The sequence below is a fragment of the Benincasa hispida genome, chromosome 10 (assembly GCF_009727055.1).
Source record: "Benincasa hispida cultivar B227 chromosome 10, ASM972705v1, whole genome shotgun sequence".
Taxonomy (NCBI): domain Eukaryota; kingdom Viridiplantae; phylum Streptophyta; class Magnoliopsida; order Cucurbitales; family Cucurbitaceae; genus Benincasa; species Benincasa hispida.
The window spans coordinates 8046458-8064852 of NC_052358.1; positions in this window are offsets into that span (position 1 = coordinate 8046458).

Genomic DNA, 18395 nt, shown 5'->3' on the forward strand with positions numbered 1-18395 from the left:
TTTTCCGAATGGAGGTCACTCCTAGGATGACACAAAGCAAAACATGAATCTCGATTGTGAACTCTAAGAGACGCGAGAGCTAAAAACAATATATCGTATATGTTATTAATCTCTCATTGAAGCATTTTAATAACATATCATGTACGTTACTAAAGTTCCACTGAAGTGTTCTAACAACATATCATATATGTTATTAAACTCCCACTAAATTGTGCTGTTTGTTTTTGGGTAAATCTTTACTTAGAAATATTTCGACTGATTAAACAACCTAAGTCTAGGTGTTTATCCAAGTATAACGTTTATATTTGGATTTAACCTACGATGACTAGGTGAAAAACCAATTTTAACACTTCACACCGCTCACGTATTGCTCATAAAACTGGTTAAAAATGCTAAATTATTCGACCATAATCCTCAGGTAGGAGGTGTTCCGTAGACCATCAACTTAAATACCCTCAGCCTTAGATAGGATTATATACCGGTTGAGTTTGTAACCTCAATTTTATAAGATAACGACCTATTTTAACTATTCAAACAAGTAGTTAGCCTACATGCGCATGTAGCTTATCTTTATTATGGATTTTAATGTCTAATCTAATTTCATAACAACTTATAAAAGTTTAGACATACTGTACATCCATAACATACACCATGTTGGCTTTTTGGCTCTTAATCTCAAATTAATTAATTAAATCAATGTTTTGATGATAACAAACTCAATTTTTAATTACTGAAAATTTTAGTGTTTTAATATGTCCATAGCGTAGAGCCCTCGAAATAAGTAGTTCCAACACCTCTTGAATCACTCAAATCGGTGCTAAAACGAAGAAGTTATGACCAAAATGAGTTTTATCGAAAAATATTTGTTGGCGATGACGTGGCGACTGAGTCAGCATCAATGACCAATCCGGCGACGACACATGGAGCTTTGGAGAGTGACACGTGGGCTTTTGGTTATTTAAACAGTATATTATATATATTATTTTTAATAAAAAAATAAAATTTAAAAGGAAAATAAATTTAATATGTTTTATGTTTGTGTCTAACGGCTAGTTTTTTTACACATGGATATTTTTTTTATTTTGGAATTGACTTTAAAAAGAATGAAATTTAAAAAGAAAATGAATTTAAAAGAAAAACGAATTTAATATTATTTTATGTTTGTGTCTAACGGCTGGTTTTTGACACATTGTATGTTTTTTATTTTTTGGATTGATTTTAAAAAGAAAATGGATTTCAAAAGAAAAGGAATTTAATATTATTATTTATTTTGTATCTAACGACTAGTTTAGTTTAAAAATCTCCACCATTGATTTTTCTTTTCCAAAATCCAATGGTCCAAATTAATTGTGGTTCTCTAAAATTTTTTTCCATCTTCTATATAACCATCTTCTTCTCCAAATTTTGAACTAACAAATTCTACTTTTCATAATCCTCCAAACTCAAAAGTTTCCATTGTTGCTCTCTCTAAGCTCCCATTTTTGTTTTCCGTTCATCTTATTCTTGAGAGAGTGTTATTATATTGTGAGGATAAGCACTTGTAAATCCACTCTAGTGAGAGTATGTATTGTGTTTCTTCAAAAATTCCAACATTTGTAATAGTTTGATCCTAAACCGTGGAAAGGATCGGGTTTGCTCTTGAACCCGTAAAAGAGGAGCAGTGGTATAATGGTTGGGTTCTAATTCATGGAAAGAGTTGAAAGATTTTTATTCTAAATTCTCAAGAGGCGCTTGAGAGTTATAGTAGGTCGAGGTTTGACCGAACCACTATAAAAATTACGGTGTCTTCTTCTCTAACTCTTTCCTTTTTATTTTTGCAATTAATTTAAGCAATTTATTGTATGTTTTAGTTTGTTCTTATTTATTTGCTAAAATTTTGATAGAATTAAATTAATCAACACCTTTTGTCATTCTATTTGTTGCATAAATTGAATTTTTCTTTATTATTTATAAAAATGGTAGTAATTAGTTTAATTTGGTTAATTTAAGAAAAGAAGAGTTTAATTAAACCCTATTCACCCCCCTCTAGGGTTGCCATATCGATCCAACAATTAGTATCAGAGCGGGTTGCTCTTCTTTTGAAATATTTATTTCTTGATAAACTTAATTGTTTTTGAGCTATGACAACTTTAGGTTTTATCCCTTTTACCGATAGTCAATCTATTACAAAGCCTCCTTTCTTTAATGGTACTAATTATAGTTATGGAAAAATAGAATGAGATTTTTCTTGCTTTCTATTGATTATGATTATATGGATATTGTTGAGGAAAGTTTTAAAATTCAACAAAAGATATTGATGGTGTTAGCACTATAAAAATCTAAGGAAGAATGGTCAATAAATGAAAAGAAAGCAATGCTCTTTAAATGCCAAAAGCTAGTAATTGTTTATTTTGTACTTTGGAATGAAGTTGAGTATAATAGAGTGTCTATTTGCAAACCACTAAAGAGATATGGGTAAATTAGAATTACTCATTAAAGAACTAGTCAAGTAAAAGAAACAAAGATTGAACATGTTAGTTCATCAATATGAAATGTTTAAAATTGATGAAAATGAAGCTATTTCCGATATGTTTATTAGATTTACTACATTGTCAATGCTTTAGAAGGACTTGGGAAAAAGTTCTCAAATCTTGAGAAGATAAAGAAGCTATTTAGTCTTTGCCTAAACAATGGGAGCCTAAAGTCACCGCTATTCAAGAGGCAAAGGATCTAAATCTCTCTCTATTATGAACTCATGGGCCTCGTTGTTGACGCATGAGATAAGATCAAGAAAAAACATGAGGATGAGAAGAAAAAGAAAGAAAAGAGTATAGCTTTAAAGACCATCCTCTTTAGAAGTTGCTCCCAAGATGAAGATGACCTTGATGAAGATGATGTTGTCTATCTTTCACGTAAGTATAAGAACTTCATCAAGAGAAAAGAAGCAACGCGAGAAGTATCTCTCCAACCAAAAAGAGTCAAAAGGTGAAAAGAGCAAAAAGGATGAGGTAATTTGCTATGAATGCAAGAAGCCTCGGAGTAGAAGGATTGTCCTTTCTCTAATCATCTCAAGAAATCCAAGAAGAAAGCAAATGAAAGCTACTTGGGATGATAGATGAAAAACGAAAGTGGGAGTGATAATGAAGAATGTGCCAATTTTTGCTTCATGGCTAATAGTGACAAAGAGGATGAACAGAAATGATGAGGTAACTCTAGACCTCTTTCTTATAAAAAAATTGTTTTGAAGCTTTTGAAAATATGCAAAATGATTTAGAAAACTTAGTTCTAAGTAATGTTGTGCTTAAAAAGAAATACAATGTTTTATCTATAAAAAATAAGTCTTGGAGAATATTGCTTGCTTAAAAGAGAATGAGCTTTTTGCTATGCATATTGATGAATGAATATCTCTTGTGACAAGCATGCTTTTGATTGTGATGAGAAAAATGTCTTGCTGAAACAAAGTTAAATTTCTTGAAGCATGATTAGTTGTGAAAAAGATAATTTGATTAAATTGCTCAAAGAAAAAGGAATTTAGTGCTTTACAAGAACTTGATAAGGCTAAAGAATCTATTAAAAAGTTGACAATAGGTGCTCAAAGATTAGACAAGATAATTGAAGTAGGCAAGCCTTTTGGTGATAAAAGAGGTTTAGGCTATATTGATGAATGTTCTACTCCTTCAAGTTCTAAAACTATCTTTGTTAAAGCATCTCATAATATGCCTAAGCTTAATATGCCTAAGGTTGTGTCTAAGGCATGTTAAATCTAACTTTGTGCCTATATGTCATTATTGTGGTGTTGAAGGCCATATTAGACCTAAGTGTTTTAAATTGAAATATGCTCATACTACTTCTCCCAAGAAGAAAATTTTCTCAAAGGGCAAAGTTTCACAATGCTCCAAGGAAAATTTCTCCAAGAAAAGTAGAGTGTATAAATTTGTTGTAAGAAATAAATCTTTGCATAATGTTGTTTGTTTCTCATGTGGCAAGTTTGGACATACAACTTATTCTTGTTACTTGTCCTAAATCCAATGCTTTAAATGTCTATGCAAAAATGAATGGTTTCCCAAGTTTGTCAATGCTAACCATCTAGGACCCAAACAAGTGTGGGTACCAAAGAATCAAACTTGAACATTTGTGTTTGTAGGTTTATTTTGAAAGTCTCTAAGAAAACAAGTGGTATCTGGATAGTGGTGCTCGAGGCACATGACGGGAGACCCATCCATGTTTGTCTCTCTCTCCAAAAAGGATGGAGGTTTGTAACTTTTGGTGACAAAAAGAAAGGTAAAATAATTGGTAAAGGTAGTGTAGGTAATGAATCTTCTATTTTAATTGAAAATGTACTTTTGGTTGATGGTTTGAAGCATGATTTACTTAGTATTAGTCAATTGTGTGATAAAGGCTTTAGAGTTGTGTTTTGATAAAAAGAACTAAGATCATTGAAGATGCTAGCGATAGAAAAGTTATATTTGTTGGAAATAGAGATGAAAATGTTTATACTATTGATTTGAATGATTGTCCTATTAATGATAAATGTTTATCGGCTTTGCATAATGATTCTTGATTATGGCATAGAAGACTAGAACATGCTAGCATGCACTTAATTTCAAATATTTCAAGAATTCTTTGGTTAGAGGTCCTCCAAATTTAAATTTGAAAAAGACAGTTTGTGATGCTTGTCAAATGGGTAAGCAAACTAAATCCTCTTTCAAAACTAAAAATGTGATCTCTACAACTAGACCCTTCAACTATTACACATGGACTTATTTGGCCCTTCTAGAATTGCTAGTTTTGGAGGGAACTATTATCCTTTGTGATAGTTGATGATTTTTCAAGATTTACTTGGGTTTTGATGCTAAAACATAAGGAGGATGCTTTGAAAAGCTTTTCTAGTTTTTCAAAAAGAGTTCAAAATGAAAAAGATTTTTTGATTTCTAAAATTAGGAATTAGGAGTGATCATGGAGGAGAATTTGATAGCAATGCTTTTGAAACTTTTTGTGAAGAAAATTGTATTTCTCATAATTTCTCCCTCCAAGAACTCCTCAACAAAACGATGTACTTGAAAGGAAAAATCGTACTTTGCAAGAATTTACTAGATCAATGTTGCATGAGTAGGGTTTACCTACATACTTTGGGCAGAGCCACACGCTTGTTATGTTTTAAATAGAGTTTTAATTAGACCTCTTTGGATAAAACTCCTTATGAACTTTGGCATAACAAAATTTCAAATATTGGGTATTTCAAAGTTTTTGGTTGGAAAATGTTTTATTTTGAATAACAAAGAAAAACTTGGAAATTTGATTCTAAGACGGATATTGGTATTTTCCTTGGCTATTCCTCTACTAGTAAAGCTTATAGAGTTTTCAATAAAAGAACTTTAGTAATTTGAGGAACTATGCATGTAGTATTGATGAATCTGGCAATGTTATTTCTAATGAGCCTATTTATAGTGATGTTTTTAGAAGGAAATTTTGGAGATTTACTTGTTAGTGACAAAGGCAAGGAAATTGTTTCAAGTAAGCAAGAGGTGAGCTTAATCGAAAAGAACGAAGTTGGTTCTTCATCCATGCCTAAAGAGTGGAGATATGCTCCTTCCCATCCCAAAGAATTAATTCTTGGTGATCCCGACAAGGTGTGAAAACTCGTTCCTCTCTTAATATGATTAATAATCTTGCTTTTGTTTCTCAAATTGAACCAAAAAATTTTTAAAGATGCCGAAAATGATGAATTTTGGATTTTAGCTATGCAAGAAGAATTAAATCAATTTGAAGGAATAAAATTTGGGAGTTAGTCCTTAGGTCCTCTCATGCTTCTATAATTGGAACTAAATGAGTCTTTAAGAAATAAAATGGATGAAAATGGAAATATCATTAGAAATAAAGCTAGACTTGTAACTCAAGGTTATTGTCAACAGGAAGGAATAGATTATGAAGAAACTTTTGCACTCGTTGCTAGATTAGAAGCTATTAAGATAATTGCTTGCTTTTGCTTCTTATAAGAATTTCATTTTGTATCAAATGGATGTGAAAAGTGCATTTTTAAATGGTTATAATCATGGAGGAAGTTTATGTAGAACAACCTCCGGGGTAAAAGTCTTGATTTTCCTAATCATGTCTATAAGTTGAAAAAAGGCTCTTTATGGCTTAAAACAAGCTCCAAGAGCTTGGTATGATAGATTTAGTAATTTCTTGCTTGAGAATGGATTTAAAATGGGTAAAATTGATACTACTCTTTTTATTAAAACTAAAGAAAATGATATGCTTTTAGTACAAAAATATATGTGGATGATATTATTTTTTGTTTTACTAATACATCTTTGTGTGAAGAATTTTCTAAGTGTATGCATAAGTGAATTTGAGATGAGTATGATGGGAAGAACTTAGCTTCTTCCTTGGACTCCAAATCAACAACTCAAGGATGGTATTTTCATAAGTCAAGAAAAATACACAAGGGATTTGCTCAAAAGATTCAAATTCAATGAAGGTAAAATTGCAAAAACTCCTATGAGCACTTCCCCTAAGCTTGACAAGGATGAAAAAGGTAAGTGTGTGGATATAAAAACTTATAGAGGTATGATTAGATCTTTACTTTATTTAACCCGCTGGTAGACCCCGATATTATGTTTAGCGTATGTCTTTGTGCTAGATTTCAATTTTGTCCTAAGGAATCACATTTACATGCCGTTAAAAGAATTTTTAAATTTTGCTTGGTACTATTGATTTAGGCTTATAGTATCCTAGAAATGTTGAATTTAATTTGGTAGGATATTCCGATGCGAATTTTGCGGGTAGTTTACTTGACCGTAAGAGTACTAGTGGGACTTGTCAATTTCTTGGTAGTTTCTTTAGTTTCTTGGTTTAGTAAAAAGCAAAAAATTCGGTTGCCTTATCCACTACCGAGGCGGAATATATTGCAGTTGCTAGTTGTTGTGCTCAAATTCTTTGGATGAAACAAACTCTTTCTGATTTTGGATTAAAGTTTGATAATGTGCCTATATTTTGTGATAATACTAGTGCTATTAATTTGACTAAAAATCCTATACATCATTCTAGGACTAAGCATATTGATATTAGGCATCACTTATTAGAGAGCATGTGCAAAATGATAATATTACTCTTGAATTCGTAGGTCTAATAACCAATTAGCAGATATTTTTACCAAGCCTTTGAATAAAGAAAACTTTTGTAAAAATAGGCTTGAGCTCGGTATTATTCGTTGTGATGCTCTTGATTTATAATTTTACTTGTTAAATCTTTTAGAAGGCATTTTGATATGGGGAGATATGGAAAGCATGTGCTAATATTCTTAGGGGAAGTTGTGCTAAATTTATGTTCATGTTTTTAAGGGAAACATTTTATGTAGTTCTAAATTTTTCTTATTATTCTTTTGATGATTCCAAAGGGGGAGAAGTTTAAGAAAAATATGCTATAATTTGTTATGATTTTGACTGTATTAATTAGGGGGAGAATTTATTTTTTTGAGTGAATTCCAAGAATGATCTTTATGGTGATATGTTGACTTTTATTATGTGCTACATATGGTTTATATGTATTTCAAGCTATTTTTCTTGAATGGTTTGTCATCATCAAAAAGGGGGAGATTGTTGGCTTTTTACCCTTAATCTCAAATTAATTAATAAATGTTTTGATGATAACAAACAACAATTTTTAATTACTGAAAATTTTAGTGTTTTAATATGTCCATAGCGTAGAGATCAGAACAACGATTCCAACACCTCTTGAATCACTCAAATCGGAGCTAAAACAAAGACGTTATGACCGAAACGAGTTTTATCGAAAAAATACCGTGGTGATGACGTGGCGACTGAGTCAGCATCAATGGCGACTGAGTCAGCATCAATGACCAATCCGGCGACGACACATGGAGCTTTGGGAGAGTGACACGTGGGGCTATTGGTTATTTAAAATATTATATAATATATAATATATATATTATTTTATTAAAAATGAAATTTAAAAGAAATTTAAAAAGAAATAAATTTTAATATTATTTTATGTTTGTGTCTAACGACTAGTTTTTTACACATGGTATTTTTTTTATTTTTGGATTTACTTTAAAAAGAATGAATTTAAAAAGAAAATGAATTAAAAGAAAAACGAATTTAATATTATTTTATGTTTGTGTCTAACGGCTGGTTTTTGACACATTGTATGTTTTTATTTTTTGGATTGATTTAAAAAGGAAATGGATTTCAAAAGAAAAGGAATTTAATATTATATTTTATTTGTATCTAACGACTATTTAGTTTAAAATCTCCACCATTGATTTTTCTTTTCCAAAATCCAATGGTCCAAATTAATTGTGGTTTTCTAAAAATTTTCCATCTCTATATAAACCATCTTCCTCTCCAAAATTTGAACTAACAAATTCTACATTTCATAATCCTCCAAAACTCAAAAGTTTCCATTTGTTGCTCTCTCTAAGCTCCCAATTTTGTTTCCATTCATCTTGTTCTTGAGAGAGTGTATTAATATTGTGAGGATAAGCACTTGTAAATTCACTCTAGTGAGAGTTGTATTGTGTTCTTCAAAAATTCAACATTTGTAACAGAGTTTGATCCTAAACCGGTAAAGGATCGGGTTTGCTCTTGAAACTCGTAAAAGAGCGGTGGTATAACGGTTGGGCTCTAATTCGTGGAAAGAGTCGAAAAGATTTTATTCAAATTCCCAAGAGGCGCTTAGAGAGTATAGTAGGTCGAGTTTGACCGAAAACACTAAAATTACGGTGTCTTCTTCTCTAACTCTTTCCTTTTTTTTTGCAATTAATTTAAGCAATTTATTGTATGTTTTAGTTTGTTCTTATTTATTTGCTAAAATTTGATAGAATTAAATTATCACACTTTTTGTCATCTTATTTTGTTGCATAAATTGAATTTTTCTTATTATTTATAAAAAGTGTATTAATTAGTTTAATTGGGTTAATTTAGAAAAAAGAGTTTAATTAAAACTCTATCACCCCCTCTCTAGGGTTGCCATATTGATCCAATACACCAGATATCTCATGATTTAATATAACACTTATATATAAAACATCTAAAACCTTAAACATGCATACTATATATATAACACCTTATAACATACTTTCATGCATGTAACATGCTTCTATGATGGCCTTTTAAATCTCATGGCATACTATATGCGCACATCAAATCAGATTATTTAATTATAACATACATCACATGCATAAATAATTAAACACAAATTGATATGGTTTAGTTTTAGCATACTCAAGCAAACAAAGGTCTATATTAAACAAAAATAATCAAAATTGGCTCCAAAATACTTCTAGATCGCTCGAACCGCCCTGAACCAGATCCGAACCTTGAATTGGACCTCCAATGCTCAAAATTTGGCTGAATCAGGCAAAAAGCCATCGAGTATGCCATTGAGCATGAGCATCAAATATGCCATCGAGCATCGAGTATGCCAACGAGTATAGAACATCAAGTATGCCATCGAGCATCTGACATCGAGTATGAGCATAAAGTATGCCATTGAACATTGAGTATGACATCGAGCATCGAGTATCCCATCGAGCAGAGCATCAAGTATGCCATCAAGTATCAAGTATGTCATCAAGTACTACGAGGCATTGAGTATTTACCAAAATACCATCAAGTAAATTCCATCGAGTACCATCGACTATAGCATCATGCATCGAGTATTTACCAAAATACCATCGAGTAAATGCCATTGAGTATGACATCGTGCATCGAGTATGGGGCAATGGCTGAAAAAATAGTTTCTGTTGCTCGACCTTCTTCACTTCTTTCTTCAATTACAACCTAATTTCAACTCTAATGACTCCAATCGAATTACATAAACTTAATCATACATTAAGTCCCATCAAACAAGAGCCAATTACAAGAATTACAACATAATTGAAGAGATTTCAATACCAAAACTCAGAAAAACCATATCGGTTCACCATTTTCATACAACATATGAAATACACCCACCAAGCCAAAATTAACTCGAATTGAATGCTTAAATGATGCTCTGGTAACTATTGTTGGAATACAAAAACATGCAGCGGAAGAAACTAAGATCATTAAGCATTCTAATTCTTCAGTTTTCACATCAAAATAAGCATGTTCATATGGTATTACGATGGTTTCATTACATACCTTTGAAGATCCTCTTCAAACTCGAAATTCAGCTGCAATCTTCTCCAACTCAGGTCGTGGACCACCACTAGAGCTTCCCTACTATTCTCTAGGAGCCTTAGATTGAGTTGTGGGACTAAAAAAAAACTTGAACTTAGGGAATTGGAGGGTAGGTTTTCTGGTTTTTCAGCTTGTTGAAGAACAACTTCTTCAACCCTCAAAACACTTAGCAATTCAACAATTCCATCAGCTTTTTCACTCAATCAAGAGTGGTTTTATTACATGACTCTCATGCAAATTGATCACTTGAAGTGATTCTAGCTACTCCTTAAATTTGGTGGTGGAATTATGTGTAAGAAGGTGACTAACCTTCTTGCTTGAAAGTGGGAAAATCCCACATTGGGTTTTTCTCCATTTTCAATTTCTTTTTTTTTTATTCTGAAATTGTCTTTCAAAATAAAAAATAAAATTCAATTTTAATTATTTAATAGAAATTGAAATTTTATTAATTTTACAAAAATTAATTCAATAATAAATTTTTCTAATAGAATTAATAATTAATAATTAATTCTATTAATTTAATATCCAATATTAAATTAATTTGTCACCAATTTCATACCATGAATCTCTATCTTCAAATTAATATTTAAATCATATTTATATATTAATTGATTCTCCAATTACGTTTAATTCTAAAATTAGACGTGTAATTATATCACATATAATTACTAATTCTATTAATTCTAATTTGAACGTTTCAAATCAACTTATCACGCTATTCTATGGCTAATTTCATTTATGTGCTAGTAAACGGACTTAATGGACTGACATATCATGGGATTCAATAATCCGAGATTAATTGGCTGAACTCTTTATACCAAATTAACCCATATTCGTTAACTACCGAGTTGCTCCACTAAAGCCCAGTAGTTACACTCCCCTCACTATAGATATATTGTGTCCACTCGATATAACCATAATGAGTAAGTTAACCCTTCAGAGGTTGTCCGTAATAACAGTTAGGTCAAAAGGCCATTTTACCCCCGAGATTACCTCTTGTTCCTTAAGTCTCATTGATCCTCTAATGAACAATTAGTATCTGATCCGATCATCAAACCGAGTCCCTCTCAAGCCAATGAAAGGGTGGGGTACTTTGTTCAAGACCTGAAGTCAATACTTAAGGGAACAACCTCTCTACTATCCCTAAAAGCGGGTAGGAGTGAATTCTGTCTTGCACCCTATTTCCCCAGCTATCTACCTCATCTTACCTCTAAAATGAGAAGCTTATTGAGCTGGCACTATTAAGCCAACCTTCACCCATGAAAATCCAAGGATAATCCTCAATAAATAAGAGTTCATAGTTAATTCAGGATTAAGGTCAAGTTACCTAGGTCATCATTTTGAAATAATCAGTCTTAAATAGTAAACAATGTTATAAAGTAAGAGTGACTTATTTCTTGGTCCGATCTTATGCAAATTCATTGCACAGGACACCCCCACTCCTCATGTCACCACATAAACGAATCAAGATCACTTTATTTGTAGCAGTTTACAACTGCTTGTAACAACTACAGAGAGGTCGCATCCAATAGTATTACCAGAATAAGGCACCCAACCTTATTCATATACTATAGATCATTTTGACTATTTACTCGAACTTGATCTACTCTTATGTCTCCACATAAAGTTCAAGTACTCATGTAATAGCTTGGATCTTTTAGTTTATTGGATTTATTTCTAAAACGAAATAAGCAATTCATATATTCAATAAAAACTTTATCAGTTTACAAAATGAGTTTATTGTTTACAATCCACGAGTTTTAGGACATAAAATCCAACAAAATAGTTCTGGAATTCTAAGTCCATATATTCACTACCTCGATATGATCAAAGTGTTTTAATATTTTTACCTAATTCGTTCTCAACCCTGCTTTATATTCCTTGAACTTTTTAAGGGTTTCGAACTTATGGTGCATCAAGTAAATGTAGTCATATCTAGAATAATCATCGATAATACTGATAAAATATTCATACCCTCCTCGGGCTTTAACATTCAATGGACCATAGAGGTTTGAATGTATGAGCTCTAAGGGTTCTTTGGCTCTAAGATATTTTCCCGGAAAAGATCTTTCAGTCATTTTACCCTCAAGATAGGATTCACATGGTGATAGAGAGTAGTCTTCTAACTGATTTAGGATTATACTCTTAATCTATCTCCTGATCCTATTGAGATTGGTGTGGTCAAGTCTTAAGTACCAAAGATATGCATTAGGAGAAATCTTTCATTTCTTATTTTGAGTGTCGGCTGTTTTAAACAGCTCTATATTCAAAACACATTTACCTTAGTTTGTTTTAACACATATAAATTATTTTCAAGTTTTACAGAACATATTTTAATACCTTTCTAAATAATGAATACTTCATTATATTCAAAAGAGATTTTGTATTTTGTTCTAGCAAACATGACATAGATATTAAATTCCTCCTCATGGAATGAATATAATAAACATTTTCAAGTAATATGAATCTATCGTCAATAAATAACTTCATATCTCCCACTGCTTTAGCTGAGATAATCTCCCCGGTCCCTATCTTAAACATTGTTTCGCCTTTTGTAAGCTACCTCCATGAACCTATTTCCTGATCAAAAACACAAATATAATTAGGGGCATCTGAATTTAATGTCCAGGTTAATTTATCATTTTTCACTAAGCATGTCTCAATGACAAGTAAATCATACTTACTTTGTTGTGCTTTTTTAGTTTTCTCATTTATGACACTCGTGTTTATTAATTTTAACATATCCATAACTTGTTCATTAACATAGGTTCTATCATTTATGACATGGTTATAAACATCTTCAAGAATATCATTCCTGACATAATGTTCAAACAATGACTGTAACGAATCTATGATTTCTTTAGCAGAAACCATGTTTTTTAACTTCTTAGCTAGTATATCTAATATATTTGCTAAGATGTGGATTCAGGCCTTTTCATTTACCTTAATCTATCTGTCTCATTCTAAACTCTTTGGTTTGTAGATGAACTGGGAGATGGAGGATATTGTTAAAACAAAATTTAAGTCATCATTTGCTAGTATTGCATTTATGTTCGTTGTTTGAAAATTACGACCGTTAAACTTATCGAAAGCGGGTAATTTAGAAGAATCCGACATGCTGAAAACATAAACAAATTCTAATCAGTAAATTACTTTTAAATCCAAACAAATTTAACAAAAGTAATAATGTACTCAAATTTCATTATTTATTTGTAACAATACTTTAATGAGTCAAAATAGATATACCGAAGGGCAGTCAAATACTCCTTCACTAAAGCAAGACATTTTTGACTAAATACTAATTCCAAAATAACTCTTATTCCTATAATCATTTGGTTACCATTTTTGGTCAAGAACTTACTAACACTTAGTAACTCTTGTAAGTATAACCCTCCATTTTCAGACCTTAGAGGTCGACCCCAACAATGTTACCGAATTGGAAAGTCAAGGTCGGGAATAGACCTAAGAAATCCCATCCATTTCTAAAGTTTGAGTTGTTCCAAATGCAATGTTACAACCATTCGAGGGGATAGCCGCTATAAAACAACTAGCTTATGTCGCCTAAATACGACAAGCAAGCGCAACATAGGAATCTCACAGTTCAAACTAATGGAGGAGACTATAGGATACGTTAACACACATCCTTTGCCCACTTATTATGAACTACTTCCCCTATTCACCTTGCTATTGACTCATGCAAACACTTTCCGAATGGAGGTCACTTCCAAGGTGACACAAAGCTAAGCATGAATCTCACAATGTGATCTCTTAGAGACGTGAGAACTAAGAACAACATATCATATATGTTATTAATCTTCCATTTAAGTATTCTATTTGTTTTGGGTAAATAATTACTTAGGTATATTCCGACTAATAAAATAACCTAAGTCCATGTGATTTCCAAGTATAACATTTATATTTGGAGTTAACCTACAATGTTTATGTGATAAACCATTTTATTACCTCACATCGCTCATGCATGCTCATAAAATTGGGTAAAAAAGGCTTAAGAACAGCTAAAATCCCACGTAGCAGGTATTCCATAAACCGTCAACTTAAGTACCTCCAGCCTTAGACAAGATTTTAGCTCGAGTGCGTTTGTAACCAAAGTTTTACAAGATAACGACCTATTCTAACTATTTAAAACAAGTTGTTATTTGTTAACCTAGGTGAGCATGCATATTATCTGTGTTATGGATTTTAAATGTCTAAACCATTTGTATAACAATTTATAAAACTGTAGACATGTTTTTCATCCATAACAAACACCAAGCATTTCAACATTTAATATAACTATTTATATTAAAAGTATGAAACCATAAATCATGCATACTATCTATTATAACAAACTATAACATACGTTCAATGTATGACACGTGCTTCCTATGGTGGGATTTCAAATATACATGGCATACTATATGCATATACAAGATTTATTTAATTATAACATACATTCATAATGCATAAGTATTTAAACACACACTGATATGGACCAGTTTTGGCATTCGAAGCAAGGAAACAACTTAAATTATTACAATAATAAATGGAAAAAGCCTTGAACTGCCATGGGATAGCACGAACCAACCCGAATCAGACCCCAACCACCTGAATCGGACCTCTAGATTACAAAATGGGTTGAACCGATCAATTCCTTGTTGAACCGAACCAAAAGGGGTCAAACAAGTCCAATCGAATCGCCTGGACCACCGGTCGGCACGTGCACGCATTTTGGGTAGGCTGAAGCACAACGTTGCAATGCTTAAAGATAGTGTTCTAACGCTTCGAGGTGTTTCTCCTTTTTTCTGGGTTGTCTGAAGAACAATGTTGCAGTGCTCCAAGGGTAGCATTGCAATGCTGCAAGGTAGTAGCTTCAAAAACGTTTTTTTGCTGCTTAGCTTGATTCCTTCTTTCTTCAATTACAACCTAATTGTAGCTCTATTGACTCTAACAAATTTACAGACACTTAATCACACATTAAGGCTCATAAACAAATAGCCAATTACAACAATTAACATTGGATTGAAGAGAAATCTAATGCCAAAACTGAAATTATCCATATCAACACCTATTTTCATACAATCTATGAAAATCACCTAAAAAGCTAAAACATGCGAATTGAGTGCTTAAATCATGCTCTGATACCAATTGATGGTGTTGACATTCAACATGCGGAAGCAATTAGGATCTAAGTACTCTAATTCCATCAATTTAAGCAAACAAGCAAGCATGTCCAATAAGAGACATAGGGTTTTGTACTTATACCTTTGAAGAACTCCTCAAATCTTCAAATCCAACTCCAATCTTCAATCTTTGAAAATAACCACTTGTTTTTCCCTACTATTCTCTAAGACCTTTGATTGGATTGTGGGATCCAAAATGAGAATGAATTTAGGGAGGATTGGAGAGAAAATTTGGTTTAGGTATTCAAGGATTGAAGAACCTTTCTTCAACTAAATTTTTTTTAAAAAAAATTCCAATTGCATGTCCTCCTCTTCAGTTGAAATGAATTTGATCTATATCAGATTCAGCATGCCACTCTCTTGTCCCATAGTTTGACTCCAAAACACTTTAATTCTTAATGGAATTTTAGTGTCCAAAGTGGGAAAAAACCACAAGACAAATTTTCAATTTAAATTGAATTAGAAACAATATTATTGAATTCTTAATAAAATTAAATTTTAATTTAATTTTCCAAAAAATAATTTAAAACAAAATTGATTTAAATATTTAAATTTTCATAAAATTCAAAAAATCAATTTTAAATAAAATTAATTCAAATAATTAATTAAAATAATTTAATATCTAATATTCAATTATTAGATCATCAATTCCACAATCATAAATCCATATTCATGCATTTAATATTTAAATCAATTTTAAATATTATTCATTTCTCCAATTCTGTTTAATTTGATAATTAAACGTTTAATTATATCGTATATAATCACTAATTTCCTTAATTCAAATTTGAACGTTTCAAATTGACTTATCATGCTATTCTAGGTTTAATCCATTTGTGAGCTAATAGGGAGACCTAATAGACCTATAGATCATGAGCTCCAGCGATCCGAGATTAATTGGTTTAATTCTTTAAACCGAATTAATCAACATTTGTTAATTATAGGTTCACTCCACTAAAGCCCGTAGTTGTACTCTCCTCACTATAGATATATTTCTGTTCACTTGATTTAACCATAATTACTAAATCGACCCTTCACAAGTTGTTTGTAATAACAGCTGGGTCAAAAGTTGTTTTACCTCCAATATTACATCCTACTCCTTAAGTCCCGTTGATTCTCTAATGAACAATTGGTTTATGATCTAATCACCAAACCGAATCCCTCTCCAACCTATGAAAGGGTGAAGCCCTTTGTTCAAAACTCGGAGTCAGTACTTAAGGGAATGACCTCTCTACTAACCCTAAAAGCAGGGAGTAAATTCCGTCTTGCACCCTATGTCCCCAACTATCTACCCAATCTTACTCCTAAAATAGGGGGCTTATTAAGTCAGCGTTGTTGAGCCAATCCTCACCCATGCAAATATAAGGATAATCTCGAATAAACAGGAGTTCATAGTTAGCTCAGGATTAAGGTTAAGTTACCTAGGTTATCGTTTTGAAATAGTCGGTCTTATACGGTAAATAATGTTATAAAGTAAGAGTGACTTATTTCTTGGTCTGATCTTATACAAACTCTTTGCATATGATGCTCCCATTCGCATGTCACCACATTAACGATTCAAGATTACATCGTTTGTACTAAATACAAAGTGAGCCGCATCCAATAGTGTCCCCAATAAGGTACCCTACTCTTATCCATATACTATAGACCGTTTTGGCTATCTACTCAAACTTAATTCACTCTTATATCTCCACATAAAGTTCAAGTACTCATGTAGTAGCCATAGATCTTAGTTTATTGGATTTAGTTTTTACAAGAGCAATTTACATATTCAATAACAGTTCTATTGAATAAAACTCAATAACTTCTTATTGCCAATGGAATATGTTTAATTTTACAAACTGTGGGTTTTAAGACATACAACTTAACACAAAGAATTAATTAATAGAATGGTATTGCACATATACATACGATGTTTATGATAATTAAATATGTATATACATTAGATTGGATTTAATGTATAAATAGTTATTAATTAATGTGCAAATTAAATTAAATAGGTATTATTTAATTGTGCTAATTAATTAAATAAGTATTATTTAATTAGTTGGTATAATTAATTATATAAGTGTTATTTAATTAATTAATTTTGCACAAGGGAAACAGTAAAAGAATTAGGAAAAATATTTGGTTCTTCTCTATATAAAGACCTCTTTATGACCTCTTTGGGATACACTGACAATGCACAACACACAAATGTTATTGTGCAAAATTTTTCCTAAGCAACAAAGAGAATTCTCTCTACTTTCCAAAACCATTTTCTCCTCTGCTTCTCCCAATAGTTGGATACCACCTATCCATCTATTAGAATCCTAGAGAATAACAAGGTTACTTTCGTGGTAGGGTTCGAGATTGTTCAAGAAATTGTTCATGATCAAGATCGTTGGAGGAGCTGTTCGTTGGAACTTAAAGAGGATCGTTCATGAAACACGGGCATCTATAATGGTAAGAATGGTTCTAACCTTTTTTCCTAAAACATTCTATATTACATGTTTATATTTTGTTTTAGTATACTGAATTTGTTTATGTAAAAATCGAATTGCAGGATGCAAGACATTCACAATGCTTTTGCTTCGAGATTTGATCCCTCAACTTGCTACCCCTGTCTTTGCCTTTATCAATCTCACAAGTTTAAGTTCCACAGCACCAAGTATGTCTTTCTCGGCTACAGTGAAGTTCACAAAGGGTATAGGTGCCTTAGTTCAAGTGGTCGCCTTTACATTTTGTGTCATGTTGTCGTTAATAAAGAGTACTTCCCCTTTAAACATGATTTCTCACCACTTCACCTTCTAAACATCATCTCAATGACACGATTATGACCTGGTTGCCTTTTCCTTCACCTACCTCTAAGCCTATGTTGCCATCAACACCTTCCCCCTGTGTATCACTCTTCCTTTCAGCCCTGCCACCCCTTCAGAGGTTCGCACAACACCATCTAGCCCAATAAATCAGCCTACTTGCACTCCTATCACGGACCACCTTCTATCCTTACCTACTAATGCTACTTCCCCTATTATCATGTGGTAAATGAATAGGCTTCACCAACTAATCA